Source organism: Stenella coeruleoalba (assembly GCF_951394435.1).
Source record: "Stenella coeruleoalba genome assembly, chromosome: 7".
NCBI lineage: Eukaryota > Metazoa > Chordata > Mammalia > Artiodactyla > Delphinidae > Stenella > Stenella coeruleoalba.
This window is the reverse complement of record NC_137153.1, coordinates 68,944,510-68,955,913: the sequence shown is the minus strand read 5'-3', so window position 1 is coordinate 68,955,913 and position 11,404 is coordinate 68,944,510. Positions and strand designations below refer to the sequence as shown.

General features: G+C 40.4%; 1 long non-coding RNA gene across 1 annotated transcript in view; it reads right to left on the bottom strand.

Moving 5' to 3' along the window:
- Positions 1-579: 579 nt before the first annotated feature.
- The window catches only part of LOC307188409, a 65,807-nt gene continuing 54,982 nt past the window's right edge, over positions 580-11,404 (bottom strand). The window contains exon 4 of the long non-coding RNA XR_013828928.1: positions 580-962. This is a non-coding gene — a long non-coding RNA (uncharacterized lncRNA). The remainder of the gene's footprint in view (positions 963-11,404) is intronic.

Genomic DNA, 11,404 nt, shown 5'->3' with positions numbered 1-11,404 from the left:
AGAAATCACTTTTTCTTTCAAAAGCTCTGATTCCTTTTAGTAGGAAATAGTATTTAGCAATGTAAGTGTCCTTCAAGAGACAAACGGACAAAAAGGATGTGGTATATACATACAATGGAATATTAGCCAGGAAAAAGAATGAAATTTTGCCCTTTGCAACAACATGGATGGCCTTGGAGGGTATTACGCTTAGTGAAATAAGTCAGAGAAAGAAAAATACTGTATGATATCACTTATCTGTGGAACCTAAAAGATAAAACATACTAGTGAATACAACAAAAAAGAAACAGACGTACAGATACAGAGAACAAACGAGTGGTTACCACTGGAGAGTAACTGTCCGGGCCCAGATCAACAGCGTTAATACCACCTGGGGGCTGGTTAGAAATGCAAATTTTCAGGCCCTACCCAAGACAATCAGAAACTCTGGTGTGGGTCCCAGTGATCTGTGTCTGCACAAGCCCTCAAGAGCTTCTGATTCATGCTGAATTTTGACAACAAAAAACAACAATTTTGACAGCAAGTGACAACCTTAAGATTTCTGCTCTGGAAAGTAAAACCCCCAGAAGCTTCCTAGGTAACAAAGGGTTTTTATATTTTTAGTCCCCCACCCCACATGCATATAAACTTATCCATAAATAATACATAGAATTTTTTCTATGAATATATTTTAAATGAACATACATGATACTATTCCACACATCTCATTCCAGTTACGTTTTTTTACCCAACAGTATGTTCGATATATATGAGTATAGGTAACTTTTGTGGTAATAAAAGGATTGGAAATGGAGGATATGGAATGAAGAATAGAAAAATAAAATAAAAGAGAAACTTACATGGATCAACAATGATGGTGTACCACAAAGTGAGGAATGTGATCATTCTGAAGCACTTAGATTTCAGTTTTTGAAATCCAGCAACACGGAGTTTTCCTTTCAGTGTCATGATCAAGCTTGCTCCTAATGAAGAAACATACTAGTTTAAAGTATGTCAGTGATCAGGTTAGTAGTACATGAAGAAGCACTATGGTGGGATCCTAGCATACTTATTTTACCCCTTTAAAGCACCTGCACTTTTTTGTGATAAGACGGTTATTGTTGAATATGTTGGCTCAGCTTGTACATATTTATGTTGCCATGTTGTGTTCTGCTTTCCCCATACTCAGCAGCCCTTGGCACTCAAAATAGTATGACTGGTGAGGAAGGAAGATATTCTGAAATTCTCAAGTATTAGGCATAAAGTCCACCCCCAATAAAAATCAGCCATCACAAATTTTCTGTCCTCATTACTTTTCTTTCTCTACATTTGAGGGGGGGGGGTCATTTAAATCATTTGCATGGTGTCACCCATCACCTCTCTGCTGGTAATTCACAAATTCACATCTCTTGTCCACCTCAGACCCACATATCTGACAGGTGTGTGGACATCTTTGAGTCCCAGTGTCCATCAAACTCAACATTTCCAACACACACCCATTACCTGCCTCCCAGAATCCCCCCATCCTCTGGTCTCATAATTTATATAACATCACTCTTCTCCTAGACAGCAAGGCTAGAAGCTTCTGATTCCTCTTGGCTCACCAACTGGCGATGAAGTTATTTCCAATCTACTTTTAAAATGTCATTTGAATATAATCCCTTTTCATGCCTACAGTCTCTTTCTAAGTTTAGGACTTTATTATCTCTTATCTAGACAATTGCTATAGCTTACTTTTTTCCTTGACTTCCGTTTCTTACCTTATTTCTTCTTCCAGAAAATATCTAACTAGGATAACGAACATTCATTGAGTATTTACTGTTTACAGATCACTGTTCCAAACACTTTCCATGTATTATCTCATTTAATCCTATAAGGCATGTATTAATATATCACTTCATTCCCCTGCTCTAAAAACCTTCAACAGCTCTCCATGACTTCCCCAATAAAATCCAAGGCTTTCCTAGTGCTGCCAACATATGTCTCCAGACAAATCTCCTACCATCCCTTCCCATATTCACTATGTTCCAACCAAACAGGATTGCTGATCATTTCCCTAACACTTCATGTGTTCATGGCTCTACTTTTACCGGTGGGACCACTCAGCCTTTCCAATTTTTACCATCACCTTTTAAACTCCAGTTTAAATGGTATCTCCTCCACCAAACTTTTTCTATCTCTTAAAATAACTCTCTCATCATTGTTCTTCCCTTTGTTATTCATTCAATAAATATTTATTTCCTTCATTATTCTTTCAACAAAAGTTTTACTGCTAGGCATATATACTCCTATAGCACTTTGTATCTCTAGCATATTCCTTAGAAACCTGTCTTACAGTGAAGGTAAGATTAACATGTCTGTTTCCTCCCCGTGATTATAGTCTCCTTGAGGATAAAAGGCATCTCTTCATTTTTGTAGCTCCACCTACCACCCCTTTGATACAGTGCTGAGAATTCATGTATGCATGTGTTCATTCACTCAAAAATATTGCTTAAAAAGCTATTATGTTCTAGGAACTGGCAGTGAACAACAAATAACACTGTGATTGCCCATTGGAGTTTATAGTCTAGATGGTTATAAAAACCTGTTTATGAATAATTAGACTGCAATGTAGCATATGCACGAAAAATGGCGATTAATCATGACTTCGCAGGGCAAAGGCAGGTGGCAAAGGGCACTTGAACCAGGTCTTTAAGAATTGAGTAGGAGTTCACTACAGGAAAAAGACAATCCAGAAAAAAACAGTAGCCTGTCAAGGAGGACAGGCATGAAACAGCATGATGGGTTTAAGTAAAGGTCAATAATTCTGAATTACCTGAACTCAAAGGGCCAGTGGCAGGAGATCCTGCAGGCAGGTAGGTGTCACTCAGGTTATGGAAGGCCTTAGATACCATGCCAAGTGAACATCATTGTAGGAAATTTAAGGTAACATTGGATAAACATTTGCTGGAGACCTGAACAATGCTTGCTCCCATATGTGCGGTTCTAGAATCTTACACCACATGATGAATCAGCTCCTTTTATCTACTTGCATTTGTGGTTAAACTCGAACTTTTCAGCCTCTTCTCAGACTCCACAGTGTTCACATGCACAATTCACACCCACCGGCAAAAGCTGTCATGAAATTAAGCAGTCATTCTAAGAAGAGAAAGGGGCGTGTGACAAGCTTGAAATAGGAAAAGGCAGCCTCCTCTCAACCCAGGAGATTCCGATGCAGTCCTCTAAGGATGACTCTAGTACTGAGAACAGTGTAACTCATGTCACCTTTCTATGTGTAATGTATTGTTGTTTGGCTGCTTGTTTGTCTTAATGTGGGAAGAGTTTGTTTTTTAAGATGGTTGAATTATCAGTAAAATCATTAATTTTCCTCAGCAGTATAATATGCAAGAAATCTAAGCCTCAAGCTCAACTGCTCAGGTCAGCATTATTTTTCCAATTCAACTGTTTGAGCCCCAGACCTGCCCTTTTAAGAAAATCTAGGATCAATCATTTGATGCACACCCACTCCCCTTCCCCTGCCAACATCCCCAGACATAAAATGTCCAAGCACCTGGAAGACTTATTTAGACAAAGGAGAGGTTGGAAAGTCCTTCGGTCTATAGGTGTCAGTCTTCAGCCAGTGTGGCCATTGAAACCTGGTCCTGCCCTGTCCCAGGGGATGCTTCGACACTCCTGTGGAGATGCTCCTGCTTCAACATTATAGTGGGCTTCACAATTAGGTGTAGCTCACTCTCCCGAGCTGTGGCCCCCTTAATCACTACCCCATAAGCAGACCTAGAAGAACTTCAGGTTGTAGCCACATATTATGACAAAACCAATCTCCCCAGCCCCGATGTTGGGCTCATTGGGCTAAATAATCTGCCCAAGGTTACACAGCTAGAGAGAGGAAAGTCTGGATGCAAAGTCAAGTCTTCAGATTTCTACTGCTTTTCCCATTAAGCTCTGCTACCTCCAATAAGAAACGTGTCTTAATTCTAGGGATTGACAACTAGGAAATAGCCTTGATATCTACAAGGGATTTTGTGAGATACTTGAGCCTTCAGGATTATTAAGACCCGGAACAGGTTACTAAGAGCCTCTTATCATGTCCAACCGATTTTCTTTTGAAAGGAAGGATTCCTTGCGTCGGGAGTGGATAGTCTCACACTGTATTTGGTAGCTTAGAGCCCATGACCTTGAATTTGAAGACATCTTGGACGTGTCTTCCAACACTTCATGCAAAGCTACTTTTCCACCTCAGTGGCCTGCTGGCATCATGCAGGGAGAGGCTTTTTAATGCTGCATTTGTTCAATCAAAATATGTACTTCATATAAACATGAGGGATGAGCAATCATCAAGATTTCAGAATACATCATATTTAGATGAAAATTCTCAGAAATTACTTTTAGCAGTTGAGATGTATAGTAGTATATAAATCATTAGCAATTTGTTTGTCCTTCAGCCACAGAGTAGAACATACATGCCCAACCACATCAATAAGGATATCATGACAAACCTTTCAAATTATAATGTTCTGTATATAATGTAACTCTTCATTAAAACATATAATGAAATAATAAACATAGATGGATTTGGGGGTTAAGATCAAAGCACACTTTCTCTAATTTGAAAAAGAAACTTTAAAAATGATAAAATAAATGTATCTTCAAATTGAGTTGTTTCTCAAATTACCAATGTTTCAGTATATCCCTTCTCCTGCCTCCCACATTTTAGTCAACAATTTACCCGAAATTCCCAACGGTGATGTGGTCCCCTCTACAAAGACACAGTACATTCAACATGACCCAAGGAGGGCAAAGTGAGGCAAAGGATGGACAGCTGGACCGGGAGGGAACAGACCTCTGTGCTTGGCTTTGCGACATTGGAATTATCAACCAATTCTAGGTTTCAGTTTGCTCATTCGGGAGGAGCAGGCGGTGGAAGAACTGAATTAGACATCTAAGATTCTTCCCACCTTTGAAATTTTAGATGTCTGCTTGGCAAGTTGATTAAAGTCTCAGAATGCCAGCCTCCTGATCCAGCAGGTGAGGACTACCTCGTATGGCTGTGCTGAAGATCCCCGCCTTCGCTTATGTGATTGCGCGTGTCTACATGAGCTCCTGTAATCCCAGTGCAGAGACCAAATGGCTTCCCACAAAGCCGAAGCAAACCTTTGGAATATATAATGTTTCTCATGAAAAATTTTTAGTGATTTTTTTTTTTTAGAAATAAAGGCATAATTCTTAGTTTTGTGGTGATAATAAAGGGTGAGGGGAGAGAGAATAAATTCAACACCCCACATACATCAACCTTAGAGATATAAAAAATATCTCTGGTTCAGGCAACAAAGACATAAAAGCCAGTGATTATGGTACACAAACTACTGATAGGCTAACTGGCAGAATACTATAAACTGTTTAGAATTCGACCCTATGATAACTCTGTCAGGTACATTCCCTTCTGGGTGATTACAAATAGGTACTTGGCATTACCACGTTTATAATCGGATGCCTGGGTGCACCCCCAAAATGCCTCCATCCCCCCCACGTCATCTTTTACACTAACAAGTTTCTTTCCTCTCCTGCAAGCTGACAAAACAAAGCCTGCCTTCTGGGTCACATGTACCACATGCTGGCCACATACAGGGGTTTATGAAAAGGCAGACTTTTGTTGCATAGAAGAGCATTTTAGCTGCTACTCAGGGTTTATACAGACAAGTGATTACCTGTCAACTCTGACTTTAAATTTGGGTTACATAAGAAGGCTTATTTGTCCTTCATAACTCTTCTATAAAACAATATTAAGTAATTACCCAATCTGAAAGAAAGTTACAGACCTTGATTTATGAATCCCTGAATTCCTAAATAACACTGTTTGTGTCTAACGGGATCCTAGCACAGATATAAAAACGTGTAGGCACACACGTTTCTTAATCTACCAACAGAGATCACCAAAATCAGGTTTGTTTAGAGGGCTATGGATGCCTCAAGTCTGTAACGCGAACGAAAAAGGCACTTAGGAGGAAAAAAACCCTTTGCCTTGCTTGAGAGAGGAGCAATCCAGGGGCTAGCCTGCAAGGGAAGTCTGCGGCTCTAGCTGCATTTCAATGCAGTGCTTAGTTTATTCACCAGGGGTCATCAAAGGTCTGGATTTTCTTTGTCTACTTGTTGACTCATATGTACACTGTATACTCAAGAGCTACTGAATTCTTTCCACTTGTGCATCAGGAAATGTGGCCTGCAGTTCCTCCCCACACCATGACAGGCCCACCCCCACTATTTAGCACTGAGCTGTTATTCTTCATAGACCTCCACCAATGCATTGCAGCGAGAAAGTCAGTTAGATGTATAATGAAAATGCCTTTTCTAACTAAAACAATCTATTAAAAAGAAGAAAGAGAGGGCTTCCCTGGTGGCGCAGTGGTTGAGAGTCCGCCTGCCGATGCAGGGGACACGGGTTCGTGCCCCCGTCCGGGAAGATCCCACATGCCACGGAGGGGCTGGGCCCGTGAGCCATGGCCGCTGAGCCTGCACGTCCGGAGCCTGTGCTCCGCAACGGGAGGGGCCACAACAGGGAGAGGCCCGCGTACCGCAAAAAAAAAAAAAAAAAAAAGAAGAAACATGATATTTAATTTTTTTGTTTTAATAAACTTTGCTTCCATATTTTAAAGTTGGAAAATGGAAGGCTTAGCAAACTACTGTTTTCTGGATCCATGAACTGAATTGCACACTTGGAAAGCAAGTGGGTCATGACACCCTTTCATCAGATCATACTCCGTAGCTGGGTTCCTAGAGGGCCAGAGGAGGTCAACAGAAGAACAAGTTAACGTTATTCTGTGAGACTTTTTCAGCCTCATTGAACAAGTAAATAATGGAAGTTTTTGATGAAGATTTGGCCCTGGCATGAAGGAGAAGGATCCCACAGGTCGTGGTGTTCCTGATGGTGTCTGGACTGAAGACCTCCTTTTGAGCAGCTCAGGGTATTTATCTCAGTTTTTCTGTGGCAACCTTAAACGTCTTTAGCATGAGGCTTTGGAGCCAGATGTATTCTTTCTTACCTGTATCCTCTGAATAAACCAGATTGCATCCTTTGAAAGCTCGAAAGTGAGCCATGCTTCAGCCACAATGAGGAGTAAATTCAGGTTGCAGAATTCTTTCCAGGGCTGCATAGCTCCTATTTAAAAATCGACAGTGGCTTCACATACCCTTCCTCCTGCCCACAAATAGGCAGAAAAACAGCCTTGTTATTCAAGGTATCTGATCTATATTCCTTCTATGCTCTATTTTAAAATGCAGAAGTCACTGGTCATAGAATGTAAGAGCTGGACGTGGCCTCAAAATCCAATTCAATCCTCTTATCTCACATGTTTGCAAACTGAGTCTCAGAAAAGGAAAGTACCGCTTCGAGTCAGTTGGTGACAAAAGTGGACCTATTCACTTTATTCTACGGCACTCTTTCCAAATAAAATGTGGGCAAGATTTACAATCCAAAATATATAACCATGGGTACTGTTGAAAAAGGCAGTCCAGAGGATGGAAAGAAAGAGGGGATCAATTCTGACCAATGGCACAGTTGATAAATCTAGCTCTGAGCACCGAGGCCACAAGGTAGCAAAGCAAGACTCCTGACCCCAAGACTGCTGGTCATCCTCTTTTGCGCTCGTCAGTGGTGAAATAAAAATATTATGCGACACATGGGGATCACAGTTGTGTCAACAGAAGAAGATGGCTTGCTAAGGCTTGTTATTAAGAGAGGTTGGGAGAGTTGATTCAAGATGGGGAAACCTGGTTAGGCATAGCCCACTGAGAGTCCAGAAGCCTTTGGAAATCACCACTCCACACCGGTCTAGAACAAACATTTCTGCAAAATGTACAGCAGCATAGTGCCTCGCTTTTACGTTAATGAACCACTACTCATGACCTATTAAACTCGACAAAACAAGGATTTGTGATCCAAAAAAAAAAAAAAAAAAAGTGGGGGGGAGGGGGAGTGGAGGAGGCCAAGGCAAGATGAGTTGTTTTTATTTTCTCTTCACACAAACTCTTTCTTAAATGATGAGCTAGAAAGCCGTTAAGAAGCAGGACTTGTCTGCCGACCCCATGCTGTTTTACACGAAATCATATAACCCAACATCAACTCCTGCAAAAATACTACCTTTTTCAAACATTCTCAAACTAAATAGCAGGGACAGTTATTTCAAAGTGACATTTATACTGTCAATGGGGAATGAATGGCTAAAGGGTAAGATAGTGATCAAGAGAAGATTTAATCCCAGGACCAAGAGGAGGCAGATACCTGTGAAAAAGATAAGAGAGCCTGGAGCTGCCCATAGCTTCTTTTTTTTAGACAATTGGGAAATACTGCAAGTTGCAAGGCTTTACTACCGTGTGTGTGTGTGTGTGTGTGTGTGTGTGTGTGTGTGTGTGTGTGTGTGTGTGTGTGTGTGTGTGTGTGTGTTGGCTTGGTCCAACATTTCTTATTTGTTTCTCCATTATTTCCTCTGACAATGGGTGATTTGCTTATCCTCAGATGCATCAGTTTTTGCCCCAGTCTCCCCACACCCAGAAAACTGTCAGTCAACATGTATTTTACTGAGGCCAACAGGTTACCAACACTATGGGGAATGTGATCTTTTTTAAAAACTCATATGTCTTATCTCATTTTAGTTTGGAGGATTTAAACACTCTGGAATATATTTCAAAAGTCTGCCCTCTCACTAGCCAAGTTTTTGTTTACTTGCTGGTTTGTTTTTGTTTTGGAGACTGTTTCCATGCCTCCTATTTGATAGAGATTAAATGTTTTTAAGGGGCTTTAAAGAAAGATGCAAAAAAAACAGTTAGCTTCTGTTTTGTGAGGAGAAGGCTTCAGAGGGCACTCATGGTAACCATCAGCTATAAAAAGTATAATTATAGCTGATGATGACCCTCTGTTTCCTGTAAGGCACAGCATGATGAAATGGGTTTTTGCAGAGACGACTGCTGACAATTTAGAATGCATCAGTGAGTAATCAGGAGGGTGAGAGGACTGGGAACGACCTCAAAAGAAGAATAATTGAAAGAACTGGGGGTGTTTAGCCGAAAACTGAGAAGATGTTAAGGCAGCACGTTAGCTTTCTATCATAACCCAAAGGGCTATTAGGAGGAAGTTCAGCTCTGTAGAACCATAACCTTGTAGGTGCAAGTTTTGAAGAGCCAGGTTCAAAACTAACACAAGGAAGCCCTTCCCATCAACTGAAGGCGCTGCCATATATCTTTTATTGTGGTACACGGGCCTCTCACTGTTGTGGCCTCTCCCGTTGCGGAGCACAGGCTCCGGACGCTCAGGCTCAGCGGCCATGGCTCACGGGCCCAGCCGCTCCACGGCATGTGGGATCTTCCCGGACCGGGGCACAAACCCATGTCCCCTGCATCGGCAGGCGGACTCTCAACCACTGCGCCACCAGGGAAGCCCTGCCATATACCTTTAATACTTTCTTACCAAAGTCTTTTTGCAGAGGCTGGATTGGCCATATTACAGGGATGTGGTAGAGAGGACTCTTGAAATGGACGGATGTAGCATTAGATGATTGAAAAGTCCCTTCCTGCTCAAATATTGTAGACTCGATATAACATTAGATGTGAATAATCTACAATAGCAGCCTACTGAGTGCATTTACACTCAGAGCTAAATCAGATGTGAAACAACTAAATATGACTGCCTTGCTTTTTGTAATTCTATTTAATATCAAACTTGAGCCTTTTATCCTCCCTGTCCCCCCCGCCCCCGACATTGCTGACCCATTTCCCACATCCTCATCATCTAAAGCAATGAGCAAAAATACACTTGAAGAATAACAACAGATTTTCAGCAAATCTTAGACGGTATATGAGACATAATTATGCTATATATTCCAGAAAATGCCAAATAACAGTAGCTTTAATGGGATAATTATTTATTTGTCTATCATGTAAAGAAACTCAAGAGTAGGCATTTTGAGACTGGTATGGGAGTTCCATGGTCATGGCAAGAACCCGGATGCCTAGTTTTCTTTCCCGCCATCTGAGTGTGTGGTTTTCACCTCATGGTCCAAGATGTCTGCTGGAGGCCCTGCCCACATCCCAGACAGCAGGAAATGGGAAAGAAAGAGAGGCACACCTCCTCCCGTTTAAGCAGCTTTACTTGAACCCTCACAGAACATTTTCACCCCACCTCATCAGCCAGGTATAGATTCAAAGAAGGCTAGCAAACAAAATGATCTATCTGGACAGCACTGGCCCAGCTAACACTCAGGCTTCTGTTATTGTGGGAGAAGAAAAGAACAGATACCGAGATGTGGCTGGCAGTTTCTCCTAAAAAAGGTTCAGGCATTGTAAAAAAACAACATAGTATTACTGTCTGGATTTCTGTCTCCTCAATATTTTAAAGTAAATCCACCTAAAGCAGAAGCTATATTTTTACAGTAAGTAGTGACGGAAAAGTTTCAGGTGCAATTTTACCTTGAAAACTGATACTAAAATTCTGAAAATTAATTTATTTTATTTATTATTTAACATGATTTAGGTTATATTCCTTATTCCTTAGTTTTTTCCAAGAATGAGTGAAATGGTGATCATTTAATCTGACATCATTTTGATGAGAAAATAATATGATCTAATACTTCTTTGTTTCCATTTGTCTCCTGCTATATGATCTTGGAGAGAATCTCTATGTGAAAATATACATCACTTTTACCAAGAGCCTCTCTTAGGCCTTTGATATTCATCATTCTTAAAGAGTCTATCCTAGTATCAAAATTCCAGTTGTTTTACTTCAAATTTTTCACTGGTCTACCTCTGCTAGATCCTCATATGCCAGGAACTTTTGAGAGTGGTATGATGAGTTTTTCAACATCACTTTAATTAGCGTCATGAAATCTTGTACCACTTGCAAGATATGCAACCTCAATTTGCAATCGATTTTTATTACCAGATGTTCACAATTTACAATCTAGTAGAGACTCATCTACAAATATTAGGATGGATTGGTAGAAACAGACACTACTGTTTAGCAGGGAGGATTTCTGAATGTGTATTGATATTATAAGTGGACAGGTCATTGGTAAATATTTTTGTATTATGAAGACTCTTGTTTCCATTGACAATCTTATAAATACAGGATTTTAGATAACAAAGTTTTGGATAATGAGGACTTTCTATTTTTCGCCCTGTATGTTGTACTTCAGTTATGAAGTTAGGAAAACAAATAGAAATTATGTTGTGTATAAACACAAAGAGAGAGGGAAAATTAATCTACCATAGAGCAGGTACTATGCTGGAAGAATTCTGCATGTTATTTCATATAATCCTCACAACAAGGCTATAGAATAAAGTCTTAATTTCCATTTATAAATCGGAAAACGGAGAATCTAAATAATTTACAAGTACAGACAGCATTGTAGAGCTCTAATTTAAATCCAGGACTGCCTGC